The 25,390-nt window shown below is 41.2% G+C and overlaps 1 protein-coding gene across 5 annotated transcripts in view; it reads left to right on the top strand.

The window, feature by feature from the left end:
- LOC109425028 (fasciclin-1) overlaps positions 1 to 25,390 on the top strand; it is a 622,197-nt gene that overhangs the window by 560,706 nt on the left and 36,101 nt on the right. The window lies entirely within an intron of this gene.

The raw sequence follows: 25,390 nt of genomic DNA on the forward strand, positions 1-25,390 counted from the left end.
GATGAAGGTTCGCAGCGCCGCAAGTTTCGTGGGATTGGTGATCGTGCCGATGTTTATTGAGGCGATGTTGTACGACGTGAGAGCCATTACAATAGCCGATCACCCTCCTGCTCATCGTCGGCGGTTTCTCGACGGGGCTTTTTTCCGGGTGGTCGGTGCCTGCTTCGGCTGCTGTTCGTTGATGCTGATGACTCGTCAGTTTCGTTGCCGCCCTTGCTGGACGATCGTAGCGCGTAAGCTGGCTTCTTGAATAAATCAGCCAGAGCGGAGTCGGACTTGGAGACTTCGGGAAGTGAAGACTGGTGGGGGGTAGATGATGCATGAGAGCTCTGTGGCTGCACACGGGAGGATGTTGTGGCAATCTGGTCTGATGGACCGTTGCCTCGTGTACACGAAGCAGACTGTTCGGTCTGGCTCGGAGGCTTCGGCAGCTCGGGAAAAGCAGCCGATGATGTTAGCTGTGGCACGGTAGAGCCCTGACCAACCGGTTTCGTGTACGGTGGTCTCGCACCAGTCGATATTTTGGGTGGTTGGCGGTTACTGCTTTGCTTCGCTACATTGGCATAGCTCTTTTGCACTAGCAGCTTTTTATTCTGGACACATGATATGCCAGTGTGTGCAGACTCTTTGCAATGTTTGCAAGATAGTAGTTGCCCCTTGTACACGACAAACGCCTGTTGCCCATCGATGGTGACCCACGAGTCGATGTTGCGCTTGATCAGCATTCGGGCCGACCACACTCCGAGCGGAATGCCACCGAAATCGAAGCCCTCGCCCCACGTTAGTTCGTGAATCGCGATCACTTCACCGAACGCACTCAAGAACTCAACGATCTTCTCTTTCGTCACATCTTCGGGAAGGTCGTGGACCTTTACTTCAACACTTCCATCCTCGATGGTTAATCGAAGCACGTATTTCTTCCCTTCCAGTTCCACTTCGTGTCGACCATCGTGCTCGTCCACTATTTTCTGTGCGAGCGTCAGGTCGCTGACCTTGACGAACGCACACTGTTCACCTCTACTACACTGTAGTCTTTTCACATCTTCTTTCTTCAGTCCGAGAACTGTGCGGCAAAATCCATGCACTTTCTCGAAGGACGGTTTCACCGGAAAGTTCGAGTAATCGATCCTGAAGGTGTTTTCTCGCCTCATCGCGTAATCACGGCACACGCGACGCGGCACTGCGAGGGTATAACGAGAACGACCAGAAAAAAAGCTTGACTTATGAGGAGCGCAATCGTAAATCACGTCTGTGTCTCTCAGAAGCTGAGCGATAACTAAGATATCCTAGGTCATCCAAACTGTTCTTGAGTTCAGATCCTGAAGTCTACCAGTGTAATGGTAACTTCTTTCATTATACAAAGGTACTTTGTATTCTATCATGTCCAGTAAGTCTTCTGAAAGTTCAAAATACAGTATCAGATCATTCGGGACATTCTTGGTCATCCCAACTATTCTTGAATGTAGATCCTCAAGTCTACATTTGAAACAGTAACTTCTTTCATTATACAAAGCTACAATTTGTATTTTATCATGGCCAGTAAGTCACTACTACTACACTACACACTACTACTAAAGTTACCTAACTATATATGATCTCATTGTTCATTTAGGTTTACGAGATGTGAGTCTTAATTATAAAAAAGAATCACCATTGATCGTCTAAAACCCATCCCAAAATAAATTTCTGGCTACGCCACTGGCCAGGAGGATTACATATTGCAGTTGGATGTGAAATGTTACATTGTAAGAATAACTATTGTTACTGTGAATAGCTAAACTTCAGGACAGCTTGGACGACCCTTAATGTCCAAAACGTTCGTAAGAAAATATAGGAGACTTTAGGTTGGTCCAGTGACCACGATTGGTTATGAAACGTTACTCCGTATAGGCTGCTGTTACGAGTGTAGAAGTTCTGAACTCCAAGGTAGTTTGGCTGACCTGGAAATTTATATAGTGTCTCTAAATACCATTTGAGATTTCAAGAGCGTCACAGATCCCAGCAGATTATGCAATGCTATTATTTATGGCGAAAACACATAAAATTATTTTTGTAGATTTGAAGGACTTCATTATAAGACAGTTTGAACGACCCTGAATGTCCAAAAGGTTTATAGTTATTTAAAGACAATTAATAAATAAAGACCAGTAACCACCGTTGGTTATGCAACGTTACTCCGAATAACATATATGGCTGCTGTTACGAGTGTAGAGTCTACACTGTAGACCTGAAGTTCAGAACTCTAAGGTAGTTTGGCTGACCTGGAACATCCCTATAGTGTCTATAAATGACATTGTAGATTTCAAGAGCTTCACGATAGATTATGTAATACTATTATTTATGGCGAAAATACATAAACTTATTCTTGTAGATTTGAAGGACTTCATTTTAGGACACCTTGAATGACCCTGAATGTCCCAAAGGTTTATAATGACATCAAGTTGAAATCAGATGGGTCCAGTAACCACGGTTGATTATGCAACGTTACTCAGTATTACATATATGGCTGATGTTACGAGTGTAGACGTGAAGTTCTGAACTCCAAGGTAGTTTGGCTGACCTGGAACGTCCCTATAGCGTCCTTAAATGACATTGTAGATTTCAAGAGCTTTATGTAATGCTATTATTTATGGCGAAAACTCATAAAATTATTCTTGTAGATTTGAAGGACTTTACTTGAGGACAGTTTGAAACATCTACAACATCTCAAAATATAAAACACCTTTTGATATTCGAAGGTTTAATGAATATATATGAACATAACCCATATCCAAATTCAGCTTTAAGAACATGTGGTATGTCAATTATTTCGTTTCTCTAAACTTTATTATGTTCAGGATGTTCTGTTGTCAATAAAGTCCTAAATACAAATATTCCCATTTATCCTTAATAGATGACTGAATTTGCTGAATGTGGTAATTTATACAGCCGTTTATATGTTGGGGTCATATATGACTCCTCCGGTTATCACTCCTCCTCTCCTCTTCTTGGCGTAACGTCCTCGCTGGGACAAAGCCTGCTTCTCAGCTTAGTGTTCTATGAGCACTTCCACAGTTATTAACTGAGAGCTTCCTCTGCCAATGACCATTTTGCATGTGTTTATCGTGTGGCAGGCACGAAGATACTCTATGCTCAAGGAAGTCATGGAAATTTCCTTTACGAAAAGATCCTGGACCGACCGGGAATCGAACCCGTCACCCTCAGCATGGTCATGCTGAATACCCGTGCGTTTACCACCTCGGCTATATGGGTCCAGTGATCGCGATTAATTATTAAACGATACTCAGTACAGCAGATATGGCTTGATTTGAAAGACTCCATTATAAGACAGTTTGAACGACCCTGAATGTCCAAAAGGTGTATAATTATTTAAAAGTAGAAATCAGATAAGTCCAGTAACCACCGTTGATTATGCAACGTTATTCAGTATAACATATATGGCTGCAGTTACGAGTATAGACCTGAAGTACCGAACTCCAAGGTAGTTTGGCTAACCTGAAACATCCCTATAGTGTCTATGAATGACACTGTAGATTTCAAGAGCTTCACGGTAGATTACGTAATGCTATTATTTGTGGCGAAAACACATAAAATTATTCTTGTAGATTTGAAGGACTTTACTACAGGACAGTTTGGAATACCTAGAACAGTCCAGAATATAAAACACCTTTTGATATTCTCTACGAAGGTTAAATGAATACATATATGAACGTAATCCATATCCAAATTCAGCTTTTAGAATATCTGGCATGTCAATTATTTCGTTCCTTCAAACTATATGATGTTCAGGATGTTCTGTTGTCAGTAAAGTCTCAAATACAAATATTCCCATTTATCCTTAATAGAGGCATCAATTTGCTGAGTGTGGTAATTTATACAGCCGTTTCTGTGCTGCCGACTAGAAGATTATGTCAAGTTTATATCATATTGTATTATGATGTTAAAATATTTATCTATAATTTATTATGTTATAAATTAGATGCAGGATGATGATAAAATAACTAAAGTTGTAACAAAAAGTACACTGGTCTAATCAAGATTATAACCTATTTTGTTATACTCATATCAAAATTTTAACAAAATGTGATATGAATTTTAGCCTCAGGATTACTGGTTTCTATCAAAATTTGATACAATTTTGTAACATTACTTTTCAAATGTCGAAGATTCGAAATTAAATTATAATGCAATGAGTTATCAAACAATATTTATAACATAATGTTATATAATCGAGCTATAGTATTTTGAAAACACCAAGGATGTTGATATCACAATAAGTTATAAACATCATGGTTTGTTAGAATTATGTTATATTTTTGTTATAATTTTCTAGTCGGGATATGACGCTTCCGGCCCCAAAGAGTTAAACAAATTCGTCCACCTACACCACATCGTTACCAGTACTACGGCCATCGCCCATCGACATGTTGACGACCAGCAATTATAAACTTGGTCTTTTTTTATTCTTAACCACTTATCCTAATTTTACAGCTCTTTTGTCCACTAGGACACTTCGTGAGCGATTCCAATTGGCAGCTGCCCTTAAACTTTTTGTACAGCGCAAAAATGTATTCTATTATTCTACTATATCGAACTGGTTGCTTTTCGCTCTGCTTTCACTTTCTATAGAATAGGGTATACCCTATCATATTTGAATGATGAGCACGAGGATGTTGATGAATTGTTTCCCTTGTCCAGTCAGATTGGGGATCAATTATGAGGTGCCGTTTTCCGATGTGCAATCCGGGTCCGCTTGAGCCATGGACTCAGAAGAGGGTCAGTGTCAGCTGCTCTCTGGGAGAAAGAACAACTGACGAAAGTGCCGGGGCTGGGATCGAACCCATGACCATTTGCTTATGAAGCAAACGTGTGACCACTTGCACCACGGGCCCCGGTAAAACTTTATCTTTGTGATGTTAATCGTAGGTCAAATCCTCACAGTAAATCCGTAAGAGTATCGCCCTGCTTCAGTCCATCTAATGTTACGAACGATGACGAAACTTCATCCGCAACCAAGTCCGCAACCCGTACACTTGATTTCGATCCGTCAAGCGTCGCACGAATCATTTCGCCGGAAAACCAGTGTTCGCTTATTACATGCCATACATCGTTTCTCTTCACAGAATCGTACGCCGCCTTGAAATCAACAAAAAGATTATGGGTCTGCAAGTTGTACTCCCGAAATGTATCGAGAATCTGCCGCAGGGTGAACATCTGATCCGTCGTTGATCGGCCCTCATGAAATCCGCCTGATATTTGTCGACGAAGGACTCCTCAATCGGCATCAGCCTGGTAAATAGAACTCCGGGCAGTTCACGCACTTCATTCGATACCCTTTCTTGTATTGAGGGCAAATGAGACCATCTAACCAACTAGCAGGCAGTTCTTCCTCTTCCCATATCTTCAATATAATACGGTGTAAGAATTGATGCAGCTGCTCACTATCATGCTTGAAAATCTCGGCCGGGAGTTCGTCGTTCCCTCGTTGTTTTTCAATACTCTAATGGCTGTCTTGACCTCGTCTAGCATTGGAGGTTGCATCGCCTGTCCGTCGTCGTAGATTTGAATTCTGCCTGTCGTTCTTCCAATCTCATCGTTCAGCAATATGTCGAAGGCTAGGTCGAAGAGCTCTCTCCACCTGGTAGATACAAGTTTCCATCACGCGTCGTTGCACATGACGGCTGAAGGCGCTATTTTTCGCCGTACGTAACTGACAGTTTCGTAAAACCTCCGCACATCATTCTGTTCCAAACTCTCTTGCGCCTGAGCAATTACATTTTCCATACGTTCCATTTCCTGTTGGCAGTAGATTTGAATTTCGGCTATCGCTCCCTGTTCTGCCGGTCCCCAATACATACAGCCGGCTTTTGGCAACTTTCTTCTCGTCCGTTATCCTTTGGCACTCCTTTTCGAACCACCAATTTCTAGGTCATCTTTCACCTCCCGTGCTGCCATACTCATCGCTCCGTGGGTAAACTCCCACAGAGTGTTCAGACAATCGCTCAAGTTGATCTCACTTATCCGCTCGTTCAGCTTCTGGTGATAGTCACTAGAGTGGGTCTTCGTTTATATGGAAAAATGAAAAATTCAATGGTATTCCATCAGATCAAAGCTTTTTTGATCCCATTTCAGGACCCAAAGAAGTGTGCAAAATTTGGGCACGATCGGTTATGTCTACGTTTTGCGCATCGCGCTAGAAGTTTGTATGGGGTTTTACATGGGAAAACACACTTTTTTGAATTTCTCTCATAACTGGCTCGATTTTTTCTAAAACCGTGTAACTGAGAACATAGCCTATGGGGCCCGGAAAAACTTTGTCGAAGACCGCGAAGTGATCTGATGCTTATGAAAAAAGTTATAGCGTTGGCATTGCTTGGCGAAACAGCATGATTTTGTTGCTATTGTTATTACTTTAAGGACTGTTCATTAAAGAAAGTGGACATCTGTTTACCAATAGTTTAGAGTTAAAACTAAACAAAAAATTGTGAATTTTTGCTCAGTGTGTAAAAACATTGTTTACTTCGGCAACACATTCAAAGAAAACGAAAAAAGTGAGAAATTTTGAGCGATAGGTTGGATTAGCTTAGCGACTAGCAGATAAACTCTGCACAAATGGTGTTCCAAAAAGTTGTCGTTTTGAGAATTGGCATACTATTACACTTCCGGTACCGCAGTGACAAGCAGGGCGCGGAGGCTGAAACATGCCGCATTTCGTCGTTCCCGCGTTTTCGTATTTTCTTTGTGTTTTTTGTTCGCACTTTGTGTAAACGATCGACGATGGCTCGGTGGCAAGAGACCACATTGCCCGCATCGTGGTGCTCGTGTTCGTCGTTATTCCGAGTTCGGAAATGCTAGTATCCAAGAGATTGTTTTTCAGTGCGTCGGGTATTCTCGCTTATGTATTTTTTTCGGATTCTTCGATGGACGATCGGAGAATCAACGAGCGGTGTGAACGAGTGCACATTTAATATGGTTGGACCGTTTGCATGCTGAGACCAAAGCCAAACATAGAAAACCAGCTGGTCAGGATTACCCGGTGAGTTCGTTCCTTATTACTTTTATATTTGAACATGACATATATGGGGATTTCGGAGGGGTAGCCTAAGGAAGTTAAATGAACTGGTTTCCGGGCAAATGTTCGTGGGGTGGCCAGACTTTGTCACGAGATAACAATTATCATGTTGTTTTCCGAAGGTCTCCAGTGAATTTAGCTTACCCTGCTACAACAAACCATCAGGTAGATCATTCCGTTCCGGTATGACTCTGCAGCCATAGGTAATCCTTGCGCTGATGGTGGGTACACAATCATCATCATCATCATCATCACTATTACACTTCCGGTACCGCAATTTTTCAACGCTGAGCAGGGAACAGATGTGCTGGATGATGTAGGGTACATCAGAACCGAAAATTTGGAAAAAAGTTTTAGATGTGGCAAGTCAGTTGTTCATGCGACTTAAACAGTTCTTCGTTCTTCACAACAGGAGCAATCAACGGTGAAAATAACATAAAGAAGTGCATCAAAAAACGACTTCTACCCATCTATCGAAAACATACGGATCCTCCATTGATTTGGCCGGATCTGGCATCCGCTCATAACGTTTCTTCTACACTAGAGATGCTCAAGACGGAAAAAGTCGATTTTATCGAAAAATGGCAAAATCCACCAAACTTCCCTGAACTGCGTCCTGTGAAAAGATACTGGACAATAATTAAGCGGCATCTCAAGAAAGATGGAAGAGAAGTAAGCTCTGTCGATTACTTCAAGAAAATTTGGTCTGCGGCACAACGAAATGTTGCGGAGAAAGTTGTGCAGAATCTAATGGGAGGTATCAAGAGGAAAGTCCGAGCGTTCTTCAGAAATGCGAAGTAAATGTTCAAACTCTCGGCCACATGTATGTTGATTGTATTAAATAAAAAATAAACTTATGAATTTGTTCGAAAATAAATATTTTCTATTGAAAAACAGGTGTCCACTTTCTTTAATGAACAGTCCTTACATGTTAAAACATAAACACATGCATGCGGTTCGTTGTTTATAACTATTTTCACAAGTATCGGATCGCTTTGTGGTCTTCAACAAAGTTTTTCAGAACATCCTAGACCAGCGGTTTTCAGATCGTGCACCGCGGTGCACTTGGTGCACCGCAAAGCCATGGCAAGTGCACCGCAGCACTTCAGCATATTTAAATTCATTATCTATTTAATGAAAAATAATTGGAATTAATTAGAACATCTTAACTATTGGAAGGCACTCCAAGGAATTGAGAGTAAAATTTCTATTATTCCAGCCGGCTAGTTTACCTCGAATCCACCAAAAACTGTCCCAGATATTCATGAAGAATCATGGAACCAGTCTGCCAAAACTCTTCTAATATATATCATATTTTTCGAAGAACTCGTTATGGATATTAATAAACACTCTAGAAGGCATCTGCAGCTGCAAAGCATCTTCAAATAATGTGCTAAAAACCTCTGAAGAAACAATTACCACTAACTCAGCTCAAGATTTCACTTAGCATTTGATTTATAAAGATCTTGTCTGAAAATTACCAGAAATATTCTGAGCAAAATATATTTTAAATCGAATAACTGCGCTACTTCACTATGCTCCGATAAGTGATGAAAAAAAGGTAAGACAGTGTCATATCTGGTGGAACAAAAAATAATGACGAGTATATGCACCTTGGAATTGCTATGAAAAATATAACAGCTTTTTTGAAGAATTTGAAATTGTTTTAACAATAATGACTATGTGCACCGCGGAGCGATTTCTTTCCAAAATGTGCACCGCGAGCCGAAATGTCTGAAAACCCCTGTCCTAGACTATCATTTTACAGTATCGGTTAAAAAGTTTCAGACAAACTTTTTCTACTTATGACAAAAATGCAAAAAAGTATGTTTTCCCATACAAATTTCATTTGCAATGCGCAAAGTGTAGACCCAACCAATCGTGCTCAAATTTTGCACAGATACTCAGGACCTGAAACGGAACCAAAAAAGCTTTGATCTGAGAAAACGGTTCCGATGACCCACACTAATAGTCACCTACCGTACCGTCTGCTGGAAAGCGCTGGATGCTGAAATGCATCGATCACCGGTTTCTATAGTTGGGCATGGTTGACGAGATAATGATCTGCGTCAGTGTTGGAGCCCCTTAAAGTTCTAACATCAGTGACATCCAAAAAGTGTTAGCTATCTACCAGCACTTGATCGATTTGATTACAAACTTTGCCGTTTGGGTGGCTTCATGTGTGCTTGCAGATATCCTTGCGTGCAAAGTAGGTGTAACTATTGGTCATTCCCCTGGCAGCAGCAAAGTTGACTAAACTCAAGCCGTTGTTGTTAGTGACGGTGTTAAGACTCTCTACCAGGACAGGTGCCTTTTGAGCCGCACGTGTACCTTCTTGCCAAGAATAGACACTCGGCACGCACCTCCTCAATCTATTTGAAGTCAGAAGAACAACAGTGCCCAGGATGCACTACCAGCTAAGCACACAACTCTAAGCTGACGGTCTTTGTCATCGCTTGACTCGTGGAAGCATGATGGAGGAACTTATGAGGACCAGAGCTATGTTGGACGCTCCAGGTTGGCGACTTACAATTTTACAACCCACGACAAGTGACAACGAAATCAGATCACTGACGAACTCCCGTGTGCCCCGCACAAACGTAGCCAAACGCCAATGTAACGCCGAAGCTTTCACATGTAACGCACTTAAAGTTCTTCGAAACCCCCAAAAATACCTATACAACACCTCTGTAACGTCTCTGGAACCCGCCGAAAATCTTCTAAAACTTCGTGAAACCGCCCAACCCAACTCAAATTTTCAGCGCTTTAAGCTTCTGTCATTTGCTTTCTGTTGCGTAACCATCGAATAAAAGCAATCAACGCTGAATAAAAGCTAGTCAAATATAAATCATAAGCTAATACAAGACTACAAAACAAGCACCATACAGCTACCAAAATCGGTTTTCAGAAATCCATCACTTGTGACTGGGCTTGCCTTCACTTCACTCTATTCCATCTCCTGGAGATTTCCCGGAAGATGTGAAAACTTGAACAAATCGCGGAGTCCCCACTAACGAAACTGCTTCTACTATACAGTACAATTCGTTATACTGACAAATCCCCAAACCAGCAGCGCTTTGAAGGCCGTTATGCGATTTCATTACAGCTAGAAGCTGTAATAAAGAAACGGTTGGTTTACCAACACGGCTTGTCGGATGTAAACATTATTGTTAAAACAAACTTTAAGCGGGATGTATAGCTACTACACAAATTCTTGACAGCTATTTATCTCTGTGCTGTGAAATTATTTTGGTTGCTTCTTCTTCTTCTTTTTGGCTCTATGTCGCCACTGGGACTTGGCCTGCCTCTCTTCAACTTAGTGTTCTTCGAGCACTTCCACAGTTATTAATTGAAGGGCTTCCTTTGTCTGCCCTGAATTTGTATATTGTGAGGCAAGTGACTTCCTTGGGCATAGAGTATCTTCGTGCCTGCCACACGATATACACATGCAAAATGGTCATGGGCAGAGGAAGCTCTCAGTTAATAACTGTGGAAGTGCTCATAGAACACTAAGCTGAGAAGCAGGCTTTGTCCCAGTGAGGACGTTACGCCAAGAAGAGGAGAGGAGGAGGCAAGTACACTATGCCCAGGGAGTCGAGAAAATTTTCCCGACCGGAACGGGAATCGAACCCGCCGTCTCCGGATTGGCGATCCATAGCCTTAACCACTAGGCTAACTGGAGACCCCTTGCTTGCTGGGTTGCTTCTATTGCACTTTAATTCAATTCCGGAAGATTTGCCGGAAGATGTGCAAATCGAGTAAGAGTCCCAGCTAATACAACAGCTGCTTTTATACAGTACGTATTGTAATGTTGCCAAATACACAACGAAGCACTTCGTGGCTGTTCAAAGAACACTTATTCAGCAAGAAGCCGTGACGAAGAACCTGTTGGTGCAACCACACAGCTTGTTCGATGTAAACATTATATTGCGTTTGACGTTTGACAAGCTTTTGCAACAAAATGAAGTTGGGTAAGGTTTCCTGTGGCACAATTATGAAGCCTTGTCTGGAGTAAATCAAAACAGGCTATTTCATATGATATTTATGTATAGCAGTGTGACAGCAAGGACATCATCGGAATCAGTGGATACGGAGATCGGGAGTTCGATTCCAAGTAGTGGCATTCCATTTTAAAAGCGATTGTTCCAGTTCCACATGTATTGCGTCACGGTATCCATATCCTAATTATATTTAATCGATTAATTTGAGGATGCCGTATAACTATTATTTAACAACTACGAAAAGGCTGAAAAAGCGCCTTCTCAAGATGTTATTCAGTTAGTGGTTACATAGCAGCCGAGAAAAGAGCTATGACTTCGTGGCATAGAAACTGTTCGCACAGCATATAACATGTGGATTAAGGGCGATCGGGACGATCGATGAAATATCCACCATTGCTCTGTTACTCTCAGAATCTACTTCATATTTTGGAACAAAAACATGTTATTGTGTATGCTCACTTGCAGTGCATATGCTGATTGTTTTTTCAATCTCTTCTGTGCTATACAAATCGAGATCGACCATCTTCAAAATTGCGAGGCAAATTGTTAGACAGAGAGGGAAGATAGGGAAAACACACAGCGTCCCGTATCACCTTAAGTTCGCCAGATTCATTGGTATAGGGCTTGCATAGAAGCTTCCGTCCATACACACCAAAATTTTTGAAATGCTTCCAGCACGCCAAAAATCAGCAAAAGAAGACGCTGAATTTCAGCAACATTTTTGCTGAATTTCAGCACAACTTTGCTGATCAACTGTCAAAATTGCTGGATGGTTCAGCAAGTTGAAAAATAATTGCTGATACTCAGTAATTTGTATTGCTGAATGCAATCAGCACGCCAAAAATCAGCAAAGTTTGCTGATTACCAGCAAAAATATTTTGCAGTGTATGTAAAACACAGTAACTCAGCACTGAGGACTTTGTTTACATTCACAATAAATGTTAGTTGGGTATAACCTCCTCGAACCCTAAAACGCCTCTGAAACCTCCCTGAAACGCCATTTAAGCCCTTAAAACTCCCCTGAAAGCTTTTCACATCTACCGTGACTCGATTAATTTTAAATAACACGGTTTTTACGCCATTACCGTCGTAAAAAAGAACTTCAGTGTATAAATCTTCTCAAGACTACTAATAGCAGGACTTTGCAAACACAAATAAGCAAGTTGAACAAATTGAACCTGGTACAGATTATACTAAATTTCTGATTGTACAATTCTCAACAATCTGTTAATGGTATTCTGTGACATAGCTTCCCAAAGGCGTTAAATACTTGATACATTAGATATTTATCCATAGTTTCGTGATTATCAAGATAGACCTATGCTTTAAGAAATTCAGAGCTCAAAATCAGTACATATCAGATACATCGACCAGGTCATATTTACACTAGTTTTGGAATATTTTTCTCAACCTGCTGCAGTTTTCCATGAATTGCTCCAGCTCCCTTATAACTATTCTCGACACGTTCTTATGCTTTTCTCTATCATATTCAGAGCAATAGCTCTGTCAACCAACTTTGGATGTTTTCTTATTCTTCATCGTTCTCCACCTGAGAGACACAAACCGTCCCCGACGACACCCACGCGCATCGTCCAACTCACCTTCATCGGGCAAGCTCCAACAGCTCGATGCAAACCGATCTCAATACCTGTTTCCTTCCAAAATACGGACAAGTTTTTTCTCAGAAGCTGAGATCACAAAAAAAGAGGTGGAAATCGTGTAACTCTTACGTAGGTGGAGAATTGGGACAGTCTTCCATACGCCCAACACAAATTCCCTCGTCGATGATTGTCGGGGATGTGTGTTAGCAAGAGTAAAAGTAATTCTCCCGACGAGCGTGCAAGGATCCTCTTGCACCTAGCCACTTCAAACATGGCAAACTTTTGTCGAAGCACGTGCGAAAATCATATTGAAAACGCTCCACCGGCACCGCACAGCCACCATGAATATTGACAGAATATGGCGCTATAGATATGTATGATTATTACCGTTCCCGCCTAGCTAGCTAGCTGGCTCCATGCAGAACGAAACTTTCGCAGCTTACATTGAAATTCTCACAGGAAGGCACATTTCTGTTGTTGTAACAGATTTTCTCCAAAGGCTTTGGCTCGCGCGTTTGTGAGTCCTGGGCTCCACCACGAACGAGCATAACACATCATCATCATCATCGAATCGCATCGTTCTGTGCATTTGTGCCAAGAACCCTCTGATGCCAAATTCAAAATAGATGTTCAAAATCTTAAAGAATTTTCTGTGCTTTTGCTCTGTTTTTGCAATAAATCAGCCTGAAACCGGATGTCGGATCGATAGGCTGGTTCATATAGTATTATTTTATTGTTTGCAAATCGGTTAAGTTTCAAGGCAGAGCTCTAACCGTTTTTTTTTGTTTTAATTTATTGTGAGATTTAAGTTTATCATCAACTACATACACTTATCACAACTTTGGAAGACTTTTCCTATCAATAAACGAAATTGTAATTTGGGCACACAAGGGTTACGCGCTCATGCTTGCCAAACCCTACACGCCATGTGGAGGGAAACGTAAATGTTAAGCTCCTTGGAATAAAATTTGCATCCCATTTACAGCGTTAAGCATATAGACACAGAAAGTGACGACATACATGCATATTCTGTGTCAAACACACACACAAAGAACGAAACAGCTGGGTGGGGCGTTAGAATGGAAACAATAAAGCGACCCAAACTTGTCCATAATCCTCAGAGAGAATCGGAATAGTGAATCGATGCATAATCGATATGAATGTGAGCTTCTGGGAGTTGGAAGTAGATCTGAGAAACCAAGATCTGAGAATTATATTCTGGGACAAGGATAATTGAATCCACATAATTTTTTGCAGAATAAAATATATATTCAGAATCAGAGGCAAAAACGCCTGCTCAGGAGTGAATACTCACGTACAATAAAGCATTGATTTTTTTTAAATATGTGTTCTAGTCAAACTTCCAGAAAATTCTTTAACACGTTCTAGTCATATAACCAAGGTTGCGACCATTCATTTGCAAAGATTTACATTCATTTGCTATTATCTCAGTTCAGAAGCATGCTATCGAAAAACAATGTATGGATGAATTTAACCTTGTAATTTTATCTGAAAGTTTGCCGAATAACATTGGGGTCGCAAACGTATACCAAAGTCGTGAGCGAGCTGTGAAGGCAACTCTCCACGCGGTGAATGTAAATTACATTCACGCTGTGGAAAGTTGCCTTCACAGCTCGCTCACGACTTTGGTATGCGTGTGCGACCCCAATGATATTCGGAAAACTTTCAGATAAAATTACAAGGTTAAATTCATCCATACATTATTGTTTTTCGATAGCATGCTTCTGAACTGAGATAATAGCAAATGAATGTAAATCTTTGCAAATGAATGGTCGCAACCTTGCATATAACATTGTTCACGTGTATTGAGCATTCCTCCAGCATACCATAGCAGACAGAAATGCAATTGCAAATTATATCCTCATAAAATATTTTCATTTCATTTCACTTTAAGCTGAAACAAATGATTGACATCTGTATGCTGCCATCATCATACTGCATGCGTTTGTTGTTCGATTATTACAAAGCTTGGTTTTAATTTATTCACAACAGCTTCGCTTGCATCCTTCAATCACATGCTTACCAAAACTCAGTGTGTAAAATATTCACATATCAATCACATTCAAAACTATCCGATAAATAAATACATAATCCATTCTCAAACGATCACAACAAATCATCCATAAACTATCGTTGCATCACCGCATCACCAACTCACCATGCATCGTCTTCGTCGTCAATATGCGGATGGACCTTCGCTGCAAATCGCACATCTCGTTTAAAACACGCGGCACAGCTTCTTGGTGTAAGTATCTATGTAGTTGTAAAATGAAAGCCGAATGGACTATTAGAAGCTGCAGAGAAAATAGAGTGCACCGAATTTGCTAACGCATGTCACTTTATGAGAAGTAACTAGAACTAATAATCACTGCACAGTTGCCAATTTGGAAAAAGCACTTTCTACATATATTAACACAAATACTTTTTTGATAGGTATGCTTCATAAACCACAGAAATTATGTTGCAATGCTTATTTTGATCACGTACACGTCTCAGCGAAGTAAACTACCGAAATTCATCAAAATACCTTATGAAATTTAGCCATAACTGTAAAGTATGGATGCCATAAGAATACCTTATGAAAATTTCACATGCTTATTATGACCTAATTACATAAGATAAACTTATGAAAAGAGCAGAAAAATCACAAAATGATGCAGACTGGAGTCGATCCATGAACGTCGAGATCACTGAGCTCGTGCTCAACCCACGCGGCTGTCGACGCTTGAGAATATTGTGTTGCTAAATGTGTATAAAAGCCAAACTGTGAGTCGATTCTGCGTCATAGACCAACCTTATGAAAATCGTTCTAGCCGTTATGAATCGTTTAAAGGCCATTTCATAAGTTAGACTTTATGATAATCTTAGGTTTATTTGCCTGAGTGTATACAGGGTGACTTTGTTCTATCATAACACTGGCTCAGGCGCCACATTCTCCAGAAAAATGGGAGCTTGTGGCTCAGGGTGACTGGTAACTAGCAGAGTTGCCAAGGATGTCCAGGTAGTGTGGGGTTAAGGATCGTTTTGTACAACAAAAGTAAAATCCAAGACTACTACTCTTTCCTCGACTTACTAAACAACATTTCCACGGCCACCAAACCCTTCGTTCGTCGTGCGTATCCTGCAGTAACGAACATCGATGACTCGCTTTGGGGAGTCCAAAAAGGTCACATGCTGGTACTTAATCAGTTTCCCGAGTAATCATCACCACTCTTTTTGTCCTCGGAAAGCAGTTAGGGTCAACATCACGACTGCTTTCAAGTTCCAACTGCACAGCAAGTATCAACAACTGATACCGCATGCACAGCGATTTGACCTTCCCGCAAGTAAGGCCCTATCAGCCAGCACACAGAAAAACATGTCGATATGAGGCCTGCACCTCCCCCGACCTTGTCAGGGACCCATTTCGACCGCGGGATCGGATCCAACTCAGGAGACGAACACCACGAGCAACGCTACCAGGATGTTCTCCCCACGGCCACTTTATCGTTGTAAGGGTCGATTTCGACCGCAGGGCACCGGCATAACTTAAGGAGCCGACTCCGAAACATTGGACCCCCTCTTGTATAGCGTATGCACTAGCCATTCTCGGAGTCCACGAGCCACCTCCTCTGTAACTCCAAGATGATGTGGATGATAGCCGTTGAAAAGGCATTCCACCCAAGCTCATCCCTACACATCCTTAAGACAAGATTGCACGGAGTTGTATCCTCCCCGCATGTGGCAAGCATGCGGTCACGCATTGTGCGAAAACGCGAGCACACGAACAAAACATGTTCTGTCGTTTCCTCTAAATCAGCACAAACCGGACATTCAGGAGAAACCGCATAGCAGAAACGATGTAGATATTGTCGGTTGCAACCATTACCGGAAAGAACCTGAATGATATGTTACAATGTTACATCCCCATGGCGCCTGTTAACCCAACTATCAAATCCCGAGATCAACCTGTGGGTCAAACTTCCTTTAGCGGAACCGTAGAACTGTACCACGCACACTGTCATTTGACCATGGAGGCCAATCTGGCAGTCCTGCGTATGCCTCTTGTGCCGTGCATTTCGAAGCACTATATGTCCTCCCCAGTAAGGACACTGATAGACAACATATGACCAGTGATGACGCAGAGCGCATCGTGTGAAATGGTACGATATGCGCTTGCGCTTTCTGGCGTACACCACAGAGCTATTGGACATTATCCGGGACAGTGTCACTATAGCTGTGGAGGCTCTTTTACAGGCGTAATCAACGTGGCTACCGGCGGAGCGGACCTGGTGTGATGGTTAGAACACTTGACTATCACGCCGAGGACCTGGGACCTCATCCACGCCTCCACAAACTTGATCGAGTGGGTGGTAGTCAACTCTACTTCTTCGATCGACTCACCGAAGACTTCGGGCGTAAGGTACACCGGGGCAAGTTGAAACGGGTGGGGCAAGATGAAACGCGAAGTTTTGAAATAGATTTCGACACAATTTGGAAATTTATTCTTCGCTAAAGGATTACTTGAATCAAAAACTTTGTGTTATGGCCACATCATCATTAGAAAACATCATGTTAACCCGCTGTTTTATCTTGCCCCACCCGTTTCAACTTGCCCCGGTGTACCTTTATGTCGTCAGCAAAGCCGACAACCTTCACTTCCACCGGGAACTCTAACCTCAGCACCTCGTCGTACATGACATTTCATAACACCGGACCCAGGATGGAACCTTGCGGGACTCCTGAGGTTATGTGAAAGCACATCCAACACACCTCTGTGTTGTAAACTAGTACTCGATTCTGGAAGAATCTTCCAAGAATCTTGTTCAGGTACCCGGGCATCCCCAGACGCAGGACCGAATCAGTAATAACTGGCTAACTGGCGTTATTAAACACGTTCCGTACACCCAGAGTCACTACATACTGCACACTAGCGAATCCCCCTTCCCTTACGCTCGAATGCTTCCCCGGCGGTTTTTGTAACCGACAGGATAGCGTCTAACGTCGACCATTCTATTGAGGTTGATCTTTCCGAGCACCTTCCGTGTCGATCAAGCATATTGGTTTAAATGCTGACGGGTCTCCGGGTGGTTTTTCCGCCTTTGACAATAGAACCAGACTCTGCCTATTTCATACTTCTGGGAATATTCCCTCGTCCAGGCATTTCTGCATAGCAGACCTGAATATCTCGGGAGCCTCTGCAATAGCTTCTTTTAAGGCCAGGTTTGAAACTCCGTCCGGAGCTAAGGCCTTACCTACGCTAAAGGACTTTGCTATCTCTGGTAGTTCCACATCGGGGACTCTCTCCTCATATGAGGATCGCCAACCCATCGGAATCACGATATCGCCAGACCCAGTTCCCGGCTATCCTACGGAAGGAGGCCAAAGATTAGGAACATGATGCGGATAAAGCCCCTCGATGATCCCCTCGAACATCTGTAGGAGCCATTACACCTATCGTCTTGGCCATCATAATCCTGTAGGCATCACCCCACGGATTGGCATTGGCACTCTGACAGAGATCCTCAAAACCGGCCTTTTGCTTGCCCTTATCTTGGTCTTCATCGCAATCGCAATCGCATCGGTCCACCAGTAAACCGGCAGCCTCCCATTTCTAGGGTGGGCTCGCCTAGGCATGGGCACATTACATGCACGTGATAACACCGCTACCAGCTCGTCGTCGTCTTAACCAAGTAAGTTTCGCTTACGGCAGAGCGCCTTTCTAAATACCCCTTTGTTGAAGTATGATGTCTTCCACCTGCGAGGGCTTGGCCTTGGCCGTGTCCCTGCCGGCCTTTTCCGTAGCCTAACGGCTGCGGTGGTCACCTGCACCTCGCACTGTTGCCGCAGCGCCGTGACGAGCTCTTCAACTTCGGTGACCTCGTCTAGGTCTTTCACCTTCAGAGTGGCCTCTTGTGTAAAAGCCAAGGACCTCTTCCGCCAAACTTTTGTAGGCGGCACCCTTGCGCTCCTTATCGCGTTTTAGCTCCAGGATCATTTCGCCCGTACGAGTACGTCTGCTACTGCGCACGTCGGCTACTAGATTCACGAGCTTGGCGTCGCTTCGCATCGCCTTCAAGACGTCCGAGTACTTCAACTGTAAGATCTTAATAACAAGCGTGTCGCCTTTCTCGCGCTTGGCACCTACTCTCTTACGCCTTCTCGGTTTGGGGTCCCTGACTTCCTCAACCTGCGGCTTTTTCTTCACCCTCTTCCGCTCGACTTTTGTCCAAGGGGGATCGCGAGTCTCACGTGATCCTGCTTGGCATCGTCCATCGACTACCGCTTTGTCGACCATTGTTGGACTTCGTGGACGCAAAGTCGATGATCTTGCCAAGCTGCTGCTCAGCCTCCTCGATTGCGGGAAGTTCTTCTGCTCTTTTGGTTGATCACCCTCAACAACCACGCTCGTTCAGTATCTCCACCGGCTGGCTTCCCGCGGCGTGGCACAGTGGCGGGCCTCCATACAAAGGTCGGACAAAACCTCAAATGGTCACCAAAATGGCTAAAATTTATAGGTTATAATGATTTTAGTGCACTAAATCTATTTCTGATATGGAACTTTTCATATATTTTGATTTTGCTATATTAGGGTGGTTCAATTTTTTTTAAATCTGCTGATTCTGGGAAGCATGTAAAATGTAACCGATAATAAGCTATTACGATGTGTTTTTTTACCGTAGATTTTGATAAACCTTTAAATTTTGGAGTTCTTAAATCATGCATTGGTATTGAAATTAACGAAAATTGTGTATTTTTTGCTGTTAGGGTGGTCCAAAATATTTGAAACTGCATAAATCATTAGAAAAATTCGATTACCTACGTTTTTTTTTTCAATGGATCAACTCAGATACACACCAATGTTGGCTGACAAGACGTGTTCTATTCTCAGGGACCGTCCATAGACCACCTGATGTTTTACAGTGGGTACCGTAAAACGGGGTAACTTTGATAGTTTTTCAGCAAATTTTCTTAATATTTTACCAAGTAACAGTATTTCCCCTAGTTTTATATTTTTAAAACAAGTACTGGGCTATCAGTTATCAATTGCAATTGAAAGATCTGATAATTTTAATTATATTGGGTGACTATTAATTTTTCATATGCGCGAGAATCACATTTTTATTTTGGGGTAATTTTGATAGTGCCCTGAAAAACACATCAAATTTTAAAATTTCATCACAGCTTGCAATCTTAGAAGTATGGACATGATGTATAAGCCTTGTGGAACATATTAGATTGAACTTTTACGACAAAATAAGATTTTTTCACAAAATTCATCTTATAGAAATGAGTTTGTTGAGTACTGTCTGAATAATACAGTGAGTTGAGCTATCAAAAATCATTATCTTTGTAAAAATACATTTTTAACGGTACACTAACATATGATTACATGCTATTCATGGTGAATTCTCTTATTTTGGATTGTTTCTGAATGTTTTATAAACAAATTTTAAACAAAGCAGAATTAATTACATGAAATTACAAGGGCATTGCATACTTTTAGGCGTTTATTGATGTATGGAAGTTCATGTCCCAATTTACAAAAATGATTCCAGTTTTCAAAAAAGCACTTTGTTAAGAAATTCAAGGCCAGATTTGGAATCTACTATGGTGGACCTACCGAGAATAAAAGGCCATTCATTGAAAAAATAGTTGAAACAAAGTCATACAGCAGATTGTTTGATGGGGTTGACAAATGACAAAAATTTCAACCATTTTTATTTTTGGCCCAAAAAGTTAAATATAAACTCGGTTTCCATGAAAATGCGTTTAAGATGGACTTTCATATTTATAGTTTTGATCTACGTTTGCCTTTTTCTTAACTGATTGAAGGAATCATAGTTATGAGATAAACTATACCATGCCCGTCGCACTATCAAAGTTACCCGCATTATCAAAGATACCCCATTTTACCACGGAAATGGGCAAAAGATTTTAAATGGGGTCAGATTGTCTCATATAGTGTACTGGTAAAATTTGAACTACTATTTATCAATCTCGTTTCCACGACTTCATATATGCTCGTCCGAGCTTAGGTTGTAATGTACATTGATCTCTGTTTTCACTTATCGAAGCTACCAAAATAACCCTATCTATAAAGAATTGGCAATACATATTCGTAATATTGAATGAAGTTGTAGATGAAAGATCACCTGAGATCGGTAAGGTACACCGGGGCAAGTTGAAACGGATGGGGCAAGATGAAACGCGAAGTTTTGAAATAGATTTCAATAAAATTTGGAAATTTATCCTTCACTAAAGGATTGCTTGAATCAAAAACTATGTGTTATGGCAATCCAATTGTTTATCATCATTAGAAAACATCATGTTAACCCGCTGTTTCATCTTGCTCCACCCGTTTCAACTTGCCCCGGTGTACCTTAATCATATTGATAAACAGTAGAGCTCCGGCAAATATTTTCAAAATCTCTATCTATGTGTGTCGTTTAGTAGAAATGTGTTCAACGAAAATGCATGAATATCATACAATATAACTTCAAATTTTTGAAAAAAGAAAATATAAGGTTTTTCACTAAAGAGCGTAAAATGTTCGTTTCATAAAATTGCGATTAAAATAATCAAACATTGCCTTGGTTAAAAATATGTAATGTATCGTTTTACGCCGTTTAGTGAATTTCTTTCATATTTTATTGATGACTGCTGCTTTGAACTGTAGCGATATGCAGGTAGAAAAGAAGCGCCCAGATGTCTATCGTAGTTTCAATATATAGCAATGTCTTCACATTGCTTCCATCATTTTTGAGCAATTTCAACGAATAAGATGAATCGAAAAAACGATCAGTTGACCAACCATTGAGCTATGGTTTGTAGTTATTGTAACATGTTTTTTACGGTTATTTTTTTGCCTTTTTTTATTTTTAAGATAAAAAGAGTTAGTTGTTTTTGGTGGTCTTTAACAATGCGAGATGTAGATAGTGTCTAAGTAAATGAAGGCTTAATCATTCTTAGTCATCACTCCCCTCCTCTCCAGCTCACTGTTGTTAACTGGAACACCCACTTGCTTGTATTTTTCAGCCACAAAATTAAAAAAAATAATAAAATAAAGTAAAATGTTGGAGCTGTGGTCACCTCCCCCCCTTTATTCCGCCCCTCCCACTATGGCCATATGACTTAGTGAATGTCTCTTACTAGAATGAGGATTACACTAAATTGTTAGTATTCTGAAGTCAATTTGAATTATGTTAAGATAAAATAAAAACTTCAAGCAATATCACTTCCTCCACAACCATGCGGCTTCATTGACACGGAGAAAAAAAAATTTCGCGCTTAGCGCAAAAATGCGCAAACAGTGACCTATATAGCCAAAAACTAGATAAAATTGCACGTCAGATCCGGGGTACGGCGTCGTTTTCTGATGTTTCCTAAATAAGTACTGGATCTCTTTAATACGAAGTTTTTCTCCAAAATTTCATAAAAGTCAATGTTTTTGCATGTTGAAAAAAACATAATAATTTTGTGATTAAAATCCAAGCAAACCCTGAAATGTCTTGATTATGCACAACCAAAAACATCAATAATATTGTCCCATTATCTAATTCTTCCTAAGTTTTACAACGAGCTCATGAAGAAACCTCATAAAATAGAGTCAATAAACACTAGTAAAGTAGCACACAAAACCTCAACTTTGAAAAAATCAACAAGACTCAATTTTTGATAAAATGACTTGAAAATTTGGGGTTCTCTTAGTTGAAGTATCTATAATGTAAGAAAAATAATAGAAACATAAAAAATTGATGTCGATTTTTTAGGTTTTGTCCGGCTTCCGGCCACTGTGCGCTGGAGCTGCGTGCGCAGCTTCCCGCTCCTACTTCCTCGCTTCTCCTTAACGGAGACCTCGCCACCCCACTTCTTGCGAAGGGATTAGCATCACCACTACCACTACATCCTACTTGATTTTGATTTTTTTTGCATTATTTTTCTTCATGCTTAATCCCACAAGTAGCACGGGAAAGGAGGTCCGCCATGCTAGAGCCCTGCATTAACGAAATACTGTGGGAGGTGCCCAGGTACCCCACAGGTTCCGTTAATAATCGAGCATCTTTTTCACCTTGCATTGGGGTTAGTAGTCCTACTCTTAGCCGGCGACTACGCAGCTGACTCGCAAGCGGAGGGATTCGTCAGGCCCCATGACTATCATCCCTGCTGCCCCTGAGATCGATCCTTACTGCGATTAAGTGCCCGTGGGGAGAACATCATAGTAGCTTTGCTGTCTTAGTATCGGTCCACTGGGTTGGATCCGAACCCATGCAGTTGTAAGCTGGTGTGTTGAAGACCCTGTCTGCCTTCCAAGGACAAAGGGAGTGGTGTGGATCACTCGGGAAACTGGCTAAGCGCCAGCATGCAACCGTGATGGACTCCCCAAAGCGAGTCAACGATGCTGCAGCCTACGTAGCCAACTTTGAGGGTGCCATATGCACTAGCCGCTCTTTGAAGCAATGCCTTCTTGGTGGTTCCGGAGAGACGAAGGGTTGGCGGCCATGGGAGTATTGTTTGTGGGTCGAGGAAAGAGTAGTCCTGGTTTTTATTTTTGTTGTAGATAACGGACATTCTTCTTCAGGTAGGTTGAGCTGATTATCCTCCTCCTATGGCTTAGAATAAATAAAAATGACGTGCTCGTAGTCCATCGGAACTTTCGTACGCCCATGTAGATTTTGATGTAATAAAATTTCGGTCAACGGACTTCGCGTAGCCCTAGGATACGGCAAGTTGTGCCCAGTTTACCCTGCAATACTCAGACAAGACTAATTATACTGATTTTGTTTGGCTACGCAGTCATTTATTGAACAAACGATGTTCTTTATATGTCCGACGTTTTGACACGGGGATTGTGTCTTCCTCAGGGTGTAAATATTTGTATCGTTATTTGTCCTATGTTTGGTCTAACTGTAACTGTCGGTTTTAGCGGTTTTTGGTACATGACTTTGGAATTTCTATTTGTTCTTTGAGCACTTCCACAGTTATTAGTTGAAGGGCATTCTTTGCCTGCCATTGCATGAATTTGTACATTGTGAGGCAAGGACAATGGTATACAATGCCCAGGGAGTTTAGAAAATTTCTCCGACCGGAACGGGAATCGAACCCGCCGTCTCCGGATTGACAGCCCATAGCCATAACCACTAGGCTAACTGGAGACCCCTAATTATACTTATTCATTCCAAATCCCGATTCTTCCTTTTCAATACTGCCGTGTGCAGCATAGTTGTCCCATGTTCTATGGGAATCCCTATTAACATGGGACAACAATGCTGCACACGGCAGAATATCTGGAGTAATTTTTCAGGTTATGAGAACAGTAGGTTTTTGTTAGGATGGCGTGTCTCACTTGAGGGTAACTGCATCGAAATTAAAAATCGATGCTTGTTTGAGCGACAAAACAAAGCCTGCTCAAACCGGAATCTATATTTATTCAGAATGAAAAGATTTACGGTTTTTCGTTCGGAACACAATAGTCATGCTTGTACAGGAAGCCAATCATAATTAATGTAATAATTGAGTTTAAAAACAGTCCAGAGCAACGCACCGTCGCAGACAAGCTGACGTAATTTTTTGGAATTGCTTTCGGAGGTTTCACGCATTTACTCCAGCACGGATCCTGCTCCATGATGGGATGATTAAAAATAATTAATTTTCGCCAAATTGGAAGGGCTCAACGTGAGTATTTAAGCTGACCAGCAAGTGCCGCCATCGAATGCAATTATATGCCGCAAAGTACTGCCAATTTGGGTTTACTCAGTTGACTTTTCAGTTGCGAGCATATCATGGTTATTTATTCGTAATGAATAATAAAACAGCCAACTTACATTGTCTGTGGATTTATATTAGTCAGCAATTTGTCAAATTTAAATGTGTGACGGAAACCTACTTATAATTAATCTGCTGAAGTAGAACATTAAAAAATATCTATATGACAGTTGATTGCATGTTTCGAGCTTACACATCTTTTCCTATCTTTACATTATAACATGTGAACAAATGTACGAATTTGATAACAACTTGGGGATTTTTTGCGCTCAACGATAGAGTGTATACAACATTAAGTTTTATTTATAAAAAAGAGTTTTATTTCCTTTTGTAAATACCATTTAGCTCATCGAGGAAAGCAAAAGTTATTTCAGTCATATGCACACTTGATTATTTTGTAAAGTAAGAACTTATTAATTGCATGTCATAAAAATCCTTATACATTACATATCAACCAATTGAAAGTGTTTTTCAACGACTCGATTCCCTCTCATCGTTATTTTGCAGCACTTTAGAGCCCATGATTTCAGCAGTATAGAAACAGATGATGAACAGTTAGACATCCCCGGAAAGGCAAGGCCTATAGTCAAACATGTTACTAGTCTCATACTCTTTGAATGACAAAATAAATCTCTGCAATCAGTTTGGCTTTTTCGCAGTTCTTCAAGTACTAAGTGCATGGGTATCAACTGCAATTTACTTTTTCAGTAAAGTATCCTTACGCGAGAAGGATTAACGCGTTCGCAAACAAAATTGTTCGACTGTTTCACTCTTATTCGCCATTTGTAAATTGTACTAAATCAAGCACCAATCGTTTCGTTGCAGTGAAAATTTAATAACTCTTCACAACCAGTTCATTTCAGAGGTATATAGGAGCAAAACTAAAAGAGTATTTCTGCGTTTTCAAATATTTTTTCTTACGTAAAAGTCTCTTTGATTCGTAACGTTAG

This window comes from Aedes albopictus, chromosome 1 (assembly GCF_035046485.1).
Source record: "Aedes albopictus strain Foshan chromosome 1, AalbF5, whole genome shotgun sequence".
In the NCBI taxonomy this organism is placed as follows: domain Eukaryota; kingdom Metazoa; phylum Arthropoda; class Insecta; order Diptera; family Culicidae; genus Aedes; species Aedes albopictus.